The sequence below is a fragment of the Triticum aestivum genome, chromosome 3B (genome assembly GCF_018294505.1).
Source record: "Triticum aestivum cultivar Chinese Spring chromosome 3B, IWGSC CS RefSeq v2.1, whole genome shotgun sequence".
In the NCBI taxonomy this organism is placed as follows: Eukaryota; Viridiplantae; Streptophyta; class Magnoliopsida; order Poales; family Poaceae; genus Triticum; species Triticum aestivum.
In genome coordinates this window covers 66,804,599-66,817,573 of record NC_057801.1, presented here as the reverse complement: position 1 = coordinate 66,817,573, position 12,975 = coordinate 66,804,599, and positions in this window count along the sequence as shown.

The window sequence follows — 12,975 nt, the reverse complement described above, 5'->3', positions numbered from 1 at the left end:
ATCCGGGAACATAACACCGGTATGACGGAAACTAGGGCGGCAAGAGTGGAACAAAACACTAGGCAAAAGGCCGAGTCTTCCACCCTTTACCAAATATATAGATGCATTAAATAATATAAGAGATATTGTGATATCCCAACCAAAATCCTGTCCACCATGGAGCAATCTTCAACTTCACCTGCAACTAGCAACGCTATAAGAGGGCTGAGCAAAAGTGGTAACATAGCCAAGCAACGGTTTGCATAGGAAAGGTGTCAAAGGTTAGAGGTTCATGGAAATATGGGATGGCTTGATAAACAGGTGATAGGTAACGCCGCATAGCGATAGAACGAAGCAACTAGCATAGCAATGATAGTAGTGAGATCCAGGGTAGCGGTCATCTTGCCTTGAATCCTGCTAGGAAGAAGAACGAGTCCATGAAGTAGACGAACCAACGTAGTCGAACGAATCCTCACGGATGCAACGTTACCGGAACTAAGAAGCAACACCGGAAAGAAGCAAGCAACATGGTAAATGCACAAGCATAAACATGGCATGATGCACAACCAAGTATGATGCATGTCCGGTATAATGAGGCATGGCATGGCAAAGTGCACAATCAATACTACAAATTAAGTGGAGCTCAATATGCAACAAGTTGCATATTGACGGAACACCACATCGATTATTTAGTTCTCTCTCGGTTTTGTACCCAACAATATTAAATGTTGTTAAACATGGCAAGAGGTGAAACATAATGAAACTACCTATCTAGGCAAGTTTAAATGAGGCCGGAAACAACAAACAATAATTCCGGAAAATCCCCATGTGCATATTTTGAGTTTGGTACTGTTCTGCCCTAAACAATATTTTATTGTTCTTAAACAGGAAAATAAAGTGGACCATGTTAATCTAGGCATTTTCCACCCCATTTACATATAAAGAACATTTAATTCCGAGCTACGGCTATTTAGTTATGAAATAAATCATTTTAGCATGGCATTATGCAAAATAAACACAAACAGCATGTTAAATATTTTTAACATAGATGAAAGTGGAATATTATTAATCTACACAATTTTCTGATCATTTTACATATATAAAACATTTTTATCCGATGCACGGTTATGACGTTATTAATGCATGAAATCTAGGGGGTTTTCTGTAAAACAGTAAATCGCTGGATAATAGACAAATTCGCATAACTGGGAAAAAACATGAATGGGCCGAATCTGGCTGGGCCAACAGGAGGGAAAGGAGGCGCAGGGGGTTTGCTCACCCTGGGCCTTGGGCCGGCTCGGTGGGGAGGAGGCTGGCTGGGCCTTGGAGAGGCGCTGGCTGGGCCTTGGCCAACAAACGAAGGGGAGGCAGCCCAGGCGCGGTCAGCGATCAGTCAACGAGTGCGGCGTGCGCTCGAACGGCTCGAGGCAGAGGCGCCGTCCTCCTCTGCTCGACAGGAAGCAGAGCGGCGGCGGCGTGGGACGAGGTGCTCGGGGAGCCCCTCGGGCGCGAGAGGAGGCAGGCTGCGGATGCGGCAGGAGGAGCTTGGGCGCGGCGGTGTTGGGCTGCTGCGGAGGAAGGCGGTTGCTTGGCGGCCGATCTGGAGCAAGGAAGCAGAGGCGGACGACGGGGATGGCCATCAGCGACGAACCCCAAGGGTGGCGGCGCTGCAATTCTCCATGGCCTCAACGTGGTTCCCTGTGAGAGAGAGGCAGGGCATGAGAGAGAGGGGGAAAACGTGACGGGAATGAGGAGGCGCAAGAGACGGCAGGGTCAGGGCGGTGCTCATCTGAGGTGGCAACGGCGAGGATGTTGCTGCTGCTGCTAGGATGGCAGGGGCACAAGGCCATGGGCGCTCGTGTTCGAGGCAAGGGCGCGAGGCAGCTCATGGCCGATGGCGGGGTTGAGCAGACTCAGGCGTGAGGAGGCACAGATGGAGCGAGAGCTCGCTTGGGAACATGCTCGGGCAGAGGGGATCGGGTGCTGTTGGTTCAGACGCGGGGTGGGCTCAGTGGATTTGGATCTGGGCAAGGTGGAGGCTGCCGGTTGGCTCGGCTGCTCGGGGAGGATCCCGAGGAAGGTGGAGATTGGGTGGTGGCGCGAGGAGGGGAATAGGGTTAAGGCTAGGGTTTGATTGGTTTATATATATATTGGCAGGTGGTTGGCTTAGGGGCTAATCGGTCCCTCCGATCGTAATCGGGCGGACGAGAAAAATAAGCTAGGGAGTCCAAAAGAGAAACCGAAGATATTTTACAGACGTTTGGAGATGATCCGGATCCAACGGTGATGACTGCTCGGGTCGGGTTCGGGGGAGTTTCGGACACGCACGTGAGGGGTTCGATGCACTGTGCAGAGAGGGTTTCGGACCGTGCGGTCGTATCGGACAACTCCGGAAGCGAAGAGGGGAAGGAGGATGGACTAGGTGGGCTGTGGTGTGACTGCGAGGGGGAGAAGAGAGAGGGAAGGCCCGGCATCTGTTTCCGGAGACCGAAAACGTCCGACGAATATACCGACTATATCGCGGTTATATATTTAACGGTAGGGCAGTCAAACAAACTCCGAATGCGATGAAACTTGGCAGACGCTCGGTCTACACTATAATAAGACCGCACGACAAGTTGCAACCCATTCCGAGAACATTTTTATGCCACTTATAAAATAATATTACGGAGGTGCCGCGAGCGCGTGCAAGTGTGTCTGGCTCAGAATGGACAACGGAGAGAACCTGGGAAACCAAAACGGATGCAAGTTTTATGAAAACGATGCCGATGCAATGCACATGATGCCATGAGATGAGATGCATAACAAGAATAAAATGCAAAACAATAGGCAAAAACCCAACCACGGGGGAAATATCATATAGCATCTCCGGAAAAGGCAAGAGTTGGAGTTTCGAATATGGAAAGTTGTATCTGGGGCGTTACACCCATGGCATGGGAGGGGCGAGACCCCTTAAAAGATTGGATCTATCTTTCTGTCTCTCTCTGTTTCTGCGTTCTCAGATTCTACCCCTTCACCGTTTCTTTAATATCCGGAGATCCGTAACTCTGATTGGGGTGAATCTTTCGCCCAGATTATTCTTATAAAATTAGCTTTCTTGCGGCAATAAAAGGGCATCAACCACCATTCAGGTGGCCCACGAGAGTGCCAGGCGCGCCCAGGGGTGTGGGCGCGCCCCCTGTCTCGTGGCCACCTCAGACACCGTTTCGCGTTGATTCTTCCTCTGGAAAATCCCAAATATTCCAAAATAATTCTCCATCCGTTTTTATCCCGTTTGGACTCCGTTTGATATTGGTTTTGTGCGAAACATAAAACATGCAACAAACAGGAACTGGCACTGGGCACTGGATCAATATGTTAGTCCCAAAAATAGTATAAAAAGTTGCCAACAGTATATGAAAGTTGAAGAATATTGGCATGGAACAATCAAAAATTATAGATACGACGGAGACGTATCACTGATCACATGATCTGGGGGTTTACCCCGCCTGGCTCAAAATTCTGTAGAGACGTGCTACTATTCTTCCAACTTCATCCTCAAGATATTGGGCCCAACTTTGTCTCCAATATTTGCAACTTCCAAGTCTTTTGTGAAGCTTATCTTCAAGAGGAACCCATTGTCGAACTGTTTAGGGAATTTTATTATTTGAACCGGCAGACTGAATTCACCGACGGACCCAGCGTGGAGCTCGGTGGAGTTTCAATTCAGAAAGGGAAAGAGGCCACCTTCCCATATGCCAAGCCGCCCAGTCATCCCAAGGACTAGAACCAGACTTGATTCTATTGCCAAGATACATCTCCAGAGGGTGGGAATCCTCTACCGGCTTATCGTGAACACCGGCTTAGTAACACACATCCGCTCCCACAGCGGATCAGCACGAAGGAATTGGCGAAGTATGCGCCCACTTTTTCAAAGATCATAGCCTTCATGGCTAACCGCTTAACCGGCAATGACCTTGTTCGGTGCTGGGTCTCCTGGAGGATCCTACCCTTAAGCCGCCACCCCAGCTTATTGTGCGAGTACACCGACAACTCGAAAGACCCCCAACGCTAATGTGTAATTCAATTATCTGATGCCGAAGTCAATGAAGCGACCAAGGCTTTCTTGAATGAAAGTTGGGCAAAATGCAGTAAAACCCGACTTAGTCCTTTCTGCACTTTCAACCAGCCGCCAGCTGTAAGTGTTGCACATCATGTTTCCAATTTGAATCATGTGTTCATTAACACTGTCCACTTATGATCATCTGACCTCCACAGGACGATTCTCCTTTTTGGATGAAGAAGCTGTAAGACAAGGCGGCCAAGCCGACCCGGACCGAGACCAAGGCCATCAAGAAGCTTGCCAAGAAGAAGACCGATCCCTCGGAGTTACTGAACTTGGATGATGATGGTGATGATGATGAGTCGAAGGTAGTACTTGATTGTCTTGGCTCATTTTTTGTACATCTCATTGACAATGACTATTATCAGGATGAAGCGGAAGCCAGCCGTGCGGGTGACGAAGAGGTAATTGTTCTTTCCTCCAGCTCAGAATCTCTGCCAAAATAGATAACTCGGCAGGCAAGCTGGAAAGTAAGGTTTTCTCATCCTTTGGCTTATTTGGATCCCAACTCTATTTTGAAGAAGCAGCTACGTGAAGCTCGCCGCACAACCCGGAATAGCGGAAGCGAGATTCTTTCCTCCGGCTTTCCAAACACTTCAGGTCCCCGCAAGTGTCATCTAGAGGTCTCAAAAATTTCTGACTTAACTTGTCCCAAGGCCGGTGTTTTTTGACAACCTCTTAATCCCTCCAATTCAAATTACCAGGGAACATCTGATTCCTCTTCTGACGACTCAACGGGAACTCATGTACCAGCCTTCAAACCTGTGCTTGGGTAAGACTGCTAAGTCTCTGCTTTCAATTATATACTCAATTGTTGTATTAACCTCATCTTGTGTTTCATTCATAGAGCTATGGCAAAGCCTAGCAAGAAAATGAAGGTGACAAAACCCACTGAAAACCCTTCTGAGCCAGAGCAGCAATCAAGAGAGACCTCCCAACATGCCCCTGAAGCCACGGCTGATGAACCGCCACTGGTCGAGCACAACTTTGACGTAGACCATATGGATATTGATCCAGCCACCACCAAGACGCCAAGCCCCATTAAGGCGCCAAGCCCCATGAAGCCAACTGAAGAAAAGGCTGATGTTGTTACCATCACTGGGCATGGCTATAGAGCACTAGGCAATCCCACTGTCTTGTCAAAGCACCACGCCAAAGAAGAAATTCTTGTTGCTGACAAGGGCAAGTGGTCAATCAATTTAGAGAGCTATGTCCACTTCAATGCTCAAGAGATCCACTCTGGGTACTTGAACCGCCTGCACACAAGCCGTGATTTTGATGCCGGCTTAGTAAACTTGATAAAGGAGCACTTTGAGGTAAACACTATAGCTCTCTTCATATGAATACACTTCCATTAGCCGCCTCCTTTACTGGACATGATAGAATAGAATGTGATGTAGATTTTAAATAGCTTTGTAGATCAAACCCAGTACCCCCAAGGGTCGGTTATACTTTCAAGATAAACCGGGACTTCCAATAGTAATATTTGAACTTTGCACATGTATCCCCCAAGGGTCGACTTAATCTGTCAAGATGAGCCGGGACTTGGGGGATACATGTGCAAAGTTGAAATATTACTACAGGAAGTCCTGGTTTATCATGAAAGTATAAGCCTTTGAATATTAATGAGTCAATTTCTCACCTGTAGCCCTCAAGGGCGGGCTTAATCTACCAAGATAAGCCGGGTCTCATTACCATATGTGTCCATAAAATCCAAGCATATAGCCCCCATGAACCGGCTATAGCCACCATAGTTTAACCTGGGCATCATAAAATTGTCTTCAAAAAAGAGCAATATGCATTAGCCCCCGAGTGCCAAGTAAAATACTTGTATTGTGCTTGGGACTTTTAAATAAGAAGATTGTAACTCCGCCTATTGTTTATATCCTGCTGGCTAAGCTTAATGGCAAAGAATACCAAGTCACCGATCTTCAGGAAAACATCAAGTCTAAGCAATCGGAAACCTCCAAGACCAAAGCAGCATAGACCACCGCCTTGGCAGTGATGGAAAAGCTGAAAAAAGACTTCAAAGCTGACCAAGCAGGCTGGGAAACAGATAAATCAGCTTTATTGAAGAGAGTCAAAGAAGCAGAAACGGCTCTTAAGCCAGTAGCTGAAGAGCTTCACTACAAAAAAAGGCATATCCGTGACATTCTGGGTCAAACAAATTTTTTTCTGTCATACTTATGACACTTCTATGACGATAATTGTGACAAAACCCGGTATCATCATAGATGTGGTGGGATCCTACTTCTATGACCAAAAAAATCATGACAGAAAATGGGCTTTTTGTCCTGGGCAGGCCGGAGACGTAGATTCATGACATTCTTTGGGCCGTCCATTCCGGAAAAAATCATGGTAGAAATGAGGGCGAAGAAAATTTTGGGGTTCCCGGTTACGGTGGGTGGTCGGGTCTAATGCCCACGATGCAGATGACCATTCTATCGCTATGTTATGCTACCTATCACTTGTTTACCATGCCTCCCATATTGCCATGTCAAGCCTCTAACCCACCTTCCTAGCAAACCGTTGCTTGGCTAAGTTACCGATTTTGCTCAGCCCCTCTTATAGCGTTGTTAGTTGCAGGTGAAGTTGAAGATTGCTCCATGTTGGAACATGATTATGTTCGGATATCACAATATCTCTTATTTTAATTAATGCATCTATATATTTGGTAAAGGGTGGAAGGCTCGGCCTTTTTCCTGGTGTTTTGTTCCACTCTTACCGCCCTAGTTTCCGTCATACCAGTGTTATGTTCCTTGATTTTTCATTCCTTACGCGGTTGGGTTTATGGGAACCCCTTAACAGTTTGCTTTCAATAAAACTCCTCTAGCAGGGCCCAACCTTGGTTTTACATTTTCCTGACAACCTACTAACTTTACCTTTGGTTTTCGCGAGCCCGAGGATCATCTTTATTTTAACCCCCCCCCCCCCCCCCCCGGGCCAGTGCTTCTCCAAGTGTTGGTCCGAACCGGGCGATGTCCGGCACCCCCTGGGCAACCATGGTCTATGCCAACCCGACGTCTTGCCCATCCGGTGTGCCCTGAGAACGAGATACGTGTGACTCCTACCGGGATTTGTCGCCACATCGGGCGGTCTTGCTGGTCTTGTTTTACATTGTCGAAATTTCTTGTAACCGGGATTCCGAGACTGATTGGGTCTTCCCGGGAGAAGGAATATCCTTCGCTGATTGTGAGAGCTTGTGATGGGCTAAGGTGGGACAACCCTACAGGGTATAAACTTTCGAGAGCCGTGCCCGTGGTTATGTGGCAGATGGGAATTTGTTAATATCCGGTTGTAGAGAACTTGACACTTGACTTAATTAAAATACGCCAACCGCATGTGTAGCCGTGATGGTCTCTTTTCAGTGGAGTCCAAGAAGTGAACACGGTTTGGGTTATGTTTGAACATAAGTAGTTGCGGGATCACTTCTTGATCAGTTCTAGTTTCACAACCGTTGCATAGCTTCTCATCTTACTCTTATTTGCATTTGTTAACCACCATATTTGCTTAGCGCTTGCTGAAACTCTACCTCATTACCTTATCCTACCCATAAGCTTAAATAGTCTTGATCTCGCGGGTTTTGAGATTGCTGAGTCCTAGTGGCTCACAGATACTACCAAAACAGTTGTAGGTGCCGATGATACTAGCGCAGGTGATGCTACTGAACTCAAGTGGGAGTTCAACAAGGTCCTTAGCCGTTACTAGGTGTCTTTTCCTGATGATCAATATTGGAGCCCAGTTGGGACGATCGAGGATCTAGTATTTGGGGTTATCTTCTTTTCATTTAGTTTTGTCCGTAGTCGGAGTATGTGTGTACTCTGGATGATGTATGAATTATACGATCTTTGTGTGAAGTGGCGATTGTAAGCCAACTCTATTTATCCCTTTCTTGTTCATTACATGGGATTGTGTGAAGATGACCCTTCTTGTGACAAAACCACAATGGGGTTATGCCTCTAACTCGTCCCTCGACACGTGGGAGATATAGCCGCATCGTGGGTGTTACATCGGGGGCCGAGCGATGCGTGTTTCTCTTGTACACGTACGCGCCTGTGTGTGAGGCGTTGGGCTCTAACTGAAACCAAGCGATTGCACCAGCTTCGTTAATGAACCCGAGTGATTCCTTCGCTACTGCTGCTAACTGAAGCCGATCGAACCCGGCTTCCTCCTTCCCTTGATGAACAGTGAGTGTTGTTGGGGGGGGTGGATGAACAGTTCCCGGTGGGGGTGGATGAACAGGACCTCGTTGTCAGTGTCAAAAAACGGCGGATCTTGGGTAGGGGGTCCCAAACTGTGCGTCTAAGGCTAATGGTAACAGGAGGCGGGGGACACGATGTTTACCCAGGTTCGGGCCCTCTCTATGGAGGTAATACCCTACTTCCTGCTTGATTAATCTTGATGATATGAGTATTACAAGAGTTGATCTACCACGAGATCGTAGAGGCTAACCCTAGAAGGTAGCCTATAATTAAGAATGTTCTTGTCCTACGGACTAAACCCTCCGGTTTATATAGACATCGGAGGGGGCTAGGGTTACACAGAGTCGGTTATAGATAAGGAAATCTACATATCCGAATCTCCAAGCTTGCCTTCCACGCAAAGGAGAGTCCCATCCGGACACGGGACGAAGTCTTCTATCTTGTATCTTCATAGTCCAACAGTCTGACTAAAGTATATAATCCAGCTGTCCGAGGACCCCTTAATCTAGGACTCCCTCAGTAGCCCCTGAACCAGGCTTCAATGACGATTGAGTCCGGCGCGTAGATTGTCTTTCGGCATTGCAAGGTGGGTTCCTTCTCTGAATACTCCAAAGTAGATCTCGAACACAAGAATCATGTCCGGCTCTGCAAAACAAATTCCACATACCACCGTCGAGAGTACAATATTTCACGAATCTAATCTGCTGACAGTTTCTTCATAGCGTGACATCACTACAAAAAAAATACACTTCCGTGATGATACGTGTTTGTCACAGTAGGTCGCGTTTTTTGTCATGCATGTATATCCATGACGATTTTATGACAGAATCAAGATAGTCATACCTATGTTGTCGTAGAAGTGTTGCATGACATTACCAAAATTATCATCACGGAAGTGTCCACTTCCATGATGATAAATCGCGCGTCATAGAAGTGTTTTCGTCAAGGGTGACTGACACGTGGCATCCACCGTAATGCAACGCCGTTAAGCTATCGGGTCGGGTTTTGGATCCAATATAACCCGTTAACAGCCCCGACCAATGGGGATTTTCCATGTGTAAGATCATCATTGGCTGGAGGAGACACGTGTTAGCTCCGCGTTGGCACAGGTGTCACTCGTCCAATGGGTGAGACACGCCTATGATATGTTGACACATGGACCGACCCATCAAGTTTAAATGGGCTCGCCCAACTAAAGTCCCACAAGATTTTGCGGACCATAATGGGCCGGCCCAGCTAAAGGCCCATGAGATTTTGTGGACCATAATGGGCTGGCCCAGCTAAAGGCCCACAAGATTTTGTGGGCCATAATGGGCCGGCCCAGGTAAAGGCCCGCAAGATTTTTGTGTGCCATAATGGGCCGGCCCAGGTAAAGGCCCACAAAATTCTTGCGGATCATAATGGGCCGGCCCAGCTAAAGGCCCACAAGATTTTGACGACCCTAGTAGGCCGGCCCATTAACTGGCTGCCATGTTTTGGGCCAAATGTCGGCCCATATTTGATCTGGTCCATTAACGGCCTATCACGTTCCGGGCCTAATAATGGCCCATATGAGATCTGGCTCGTTAAAAGCCTACCCTATTCTGGGCCAAATTACGGCCCAGATCAGGTCTGGCCCTTTAAGAGGCTTTGGGCTAAATTATGGCCCATATAATATTTGGCCCGTCAACTAGACGCTATGCTTTTGGGCCCACTTGCTAAAGGCCCATTTAGTAATTCGTCCTGATATTAGTTTCGGCATGTTAAGGGCCCGTTTAACATTTCGGCCCTATATTAATTTCCACTTGTTAAAAGCCCGTCATATAGTTGGGCCTAACTACGGCCTGATTTGCATCCGCCCTGCTCGCAGCCGATATCTGATTGGGCCAAACAAGGACCGAGACAATTTTGGCATGTTAAAAGCCCGTGATTTGATTTGCACAATCATGGGTCGGGGTCCATTTCGGGCTGATGCCGGCCCGTGAGCTGGTTGGCACGTTTCAGGCCCAACCTACTTCTCAGCCTCCTAAAAGCCCATTGAGTTTTCTTGCAAAAAGAAGGTCGGGGGTTACTCGGCCTATTAAAGGCCCGAATCTACTAGTGGCGGGTTTACTTTTTTCCTTTTAACGGACCAAGATGACGGGGCCCATGATGCGGCTCATACATCGTGATTGCATGACGACCCGATTATGTACCGTAATTTTATGGTTTGGCCGGTTTACTATGAAGACAGGATATATATACAGTAAAATAACTGCAGCATCATGAATAAGAAAAAACCTAGACTATACAATAAAGAAATTACGGCATATTACATCCACTAGGCATGAAAGTACGCCACTATGATAATAAAGCACAAGCAGACGACAGATTATATACACTGGGCATCAAAGATTGCCACCAGTGCACATAAACACGCCGACAAAATAAAATACAAAACCGACAACACTTCAATAGAGTTCAAGAAAGGTTAGCCCTACTGGGGAGCTGCAGCGCAAGCAACTAAGCAAGCTGATGAGACTACGCTTGTTCAACACTTATATCTTCCTCACTTTGAAATATAAACAAGTAGACAGATGACATGTTTTGCACATAAAATTATTAGTGCTGACAATTCATCACATTTTTCTTAATGACGAATAAAGTGACACAGTTTAAAATTGCATTAACACAATATGGTATTGTTCAGGTCAAGACATGGCAGGAAATGACATTGTGAAAGAGTTGGCAGCTTCATAACACCACTGGATTACAAATCAAGAACTCATAAGTATCAATGGTTAGTGTGCTGTCAATTTATCCCATTTCAGATTGGCATATAAAAAGATGGTTTAAATAATAGTAGAACGATATGACATTGTTCATAGTTAAGACATTGCATAATATGACATTGTGTTGTAGTGGGTAGGTTCACCACACCACTGGATTACGGATCAAGAACAGAAGCATACATGTAGTGCAAAAGAAGATCACTTGCTCTGTACAGTTTAATTTACATGGTATGAAGAAGGAACTTGGTTGTACAACTAAAAACTTAAATTGAGAAGGACAAACTTTTGTTTATGAACTACATAATAAACTTCAAACATGCAATTTGATGCAAACACCAAAAATAAACAGCTGTTGCAGTCATGCCTAACCAAATATACACAACAAAGTTTGAAGGCTTGAGAAGGACAAACTTACATTATTGGTGAAGACAGGCTCTATAAAGCCCTTGTCCATGCTGATGGGGGAGCAATTCAAGAAGTTTACCACAGAATCTTCTTCATAAGCATTGCCTTTATTCTACATTTTGTTAAGAGTAAATATAGATGTGATAATATACGAAAAAATGGAGAATATTTAAGATAAGATGAAGAGTGATGCTACATAACCAAGTAGATATAAATGTAAGTGCAGCGATACAGGCAAAAGGTACAGCCAAGAGCAATGCACTGCTAAACTTCTTTAGTACCAACCTTATGGTAAGAGTAATATAGATCTGATGTGTAGAAAATGGTGTGCAAAGGAAAATAAGCTGCAGAGTGATGGTACATGAACGACTACCTATCAATATAAGTACACTGATAAAGGACAACATGTTCTTAATAGAACAATGCAGAGCTAAAAAAATTCATTGGCATTGGATATATTCTACACTAATGTAACCATTCATACAGATCAGATAATTTGGAGCAAACAATTGATAAGCAAGCTATCATGCATACTGTTGTCACATAATGAACCAGGTATGTATGCAAGTACAGTGATACAATACAACAGGTACTAACAAGAGCAAAGCAGCGGGCAGCATATTTGCGATATCCTGTTGTTCTTTTCAAACCATAATTCTTCTTCGAGCAGATTTCCTGCAAAAAAAGATCCATAAGGCACATGCGCAAACGTAGAAGTTCAAATTGTCATGTGATTTCATAGACAGTACCTCATCCTGGAAATGAGACCAGTGTATAACAAGGTTTTTCCATTCAATGTCTTCTAAATTTAGCAGAGGAGACTTCACCGGAAATTCGTTTATAGACTTGCCATCAAAGTGTGATTTCCTCAGGTAACACCGATACTGCTGCAATGCTTCCTTGAAAACCACAAGCAAGCTTTGTTCGTCATGACTATCCAGATTGACCCTCGCCTAGTTACAACAATGTAATGTATATCATTGATGTGTTCAATCAGCAGAAAACAGGAAAATAATAACCATGAATAACAGCACTTACACGTAAGTTGGACAGGAAGATCTGAAAATGGTGTTTGTCTTCACTATAATCTTCCCATGATGGGAATATATGCACGTAGTCCCTAACAACATTAAAAGCATTGTCTTTTAAACTGGGAATAAATGGAATGGGGTTCCAATCTGCAGGAATTGGCCGTCTCTACAGTTGGGATAGGTCTTCGCCGGTGGACTTGTTGTACTTTTTGCTGGAGTGGGATTTTTCTGTGGTACAGCTGGTGCTATGGCAAATGAAATCGGTATACCTTTTGCTGGAGTGCAGGTCCTATGTGGTGGGGTTAGTGGTGTGGCCAGTGAAGTATGGGTATAGTCTGCTGGAGTTGGTCCTACGTTTTGTGTCACTGGTTGTACAGCCAATATAAGTGGGGTGTTGTCTGATTTCTTCGGCACCACCACGTTTTTCAAGGAGTTTGCTGGTGCTCCTTGAGGTTCGGCAATCGCCCTCTTCCTTTTTGATGTCTGATGCACAAGAACAACATTTG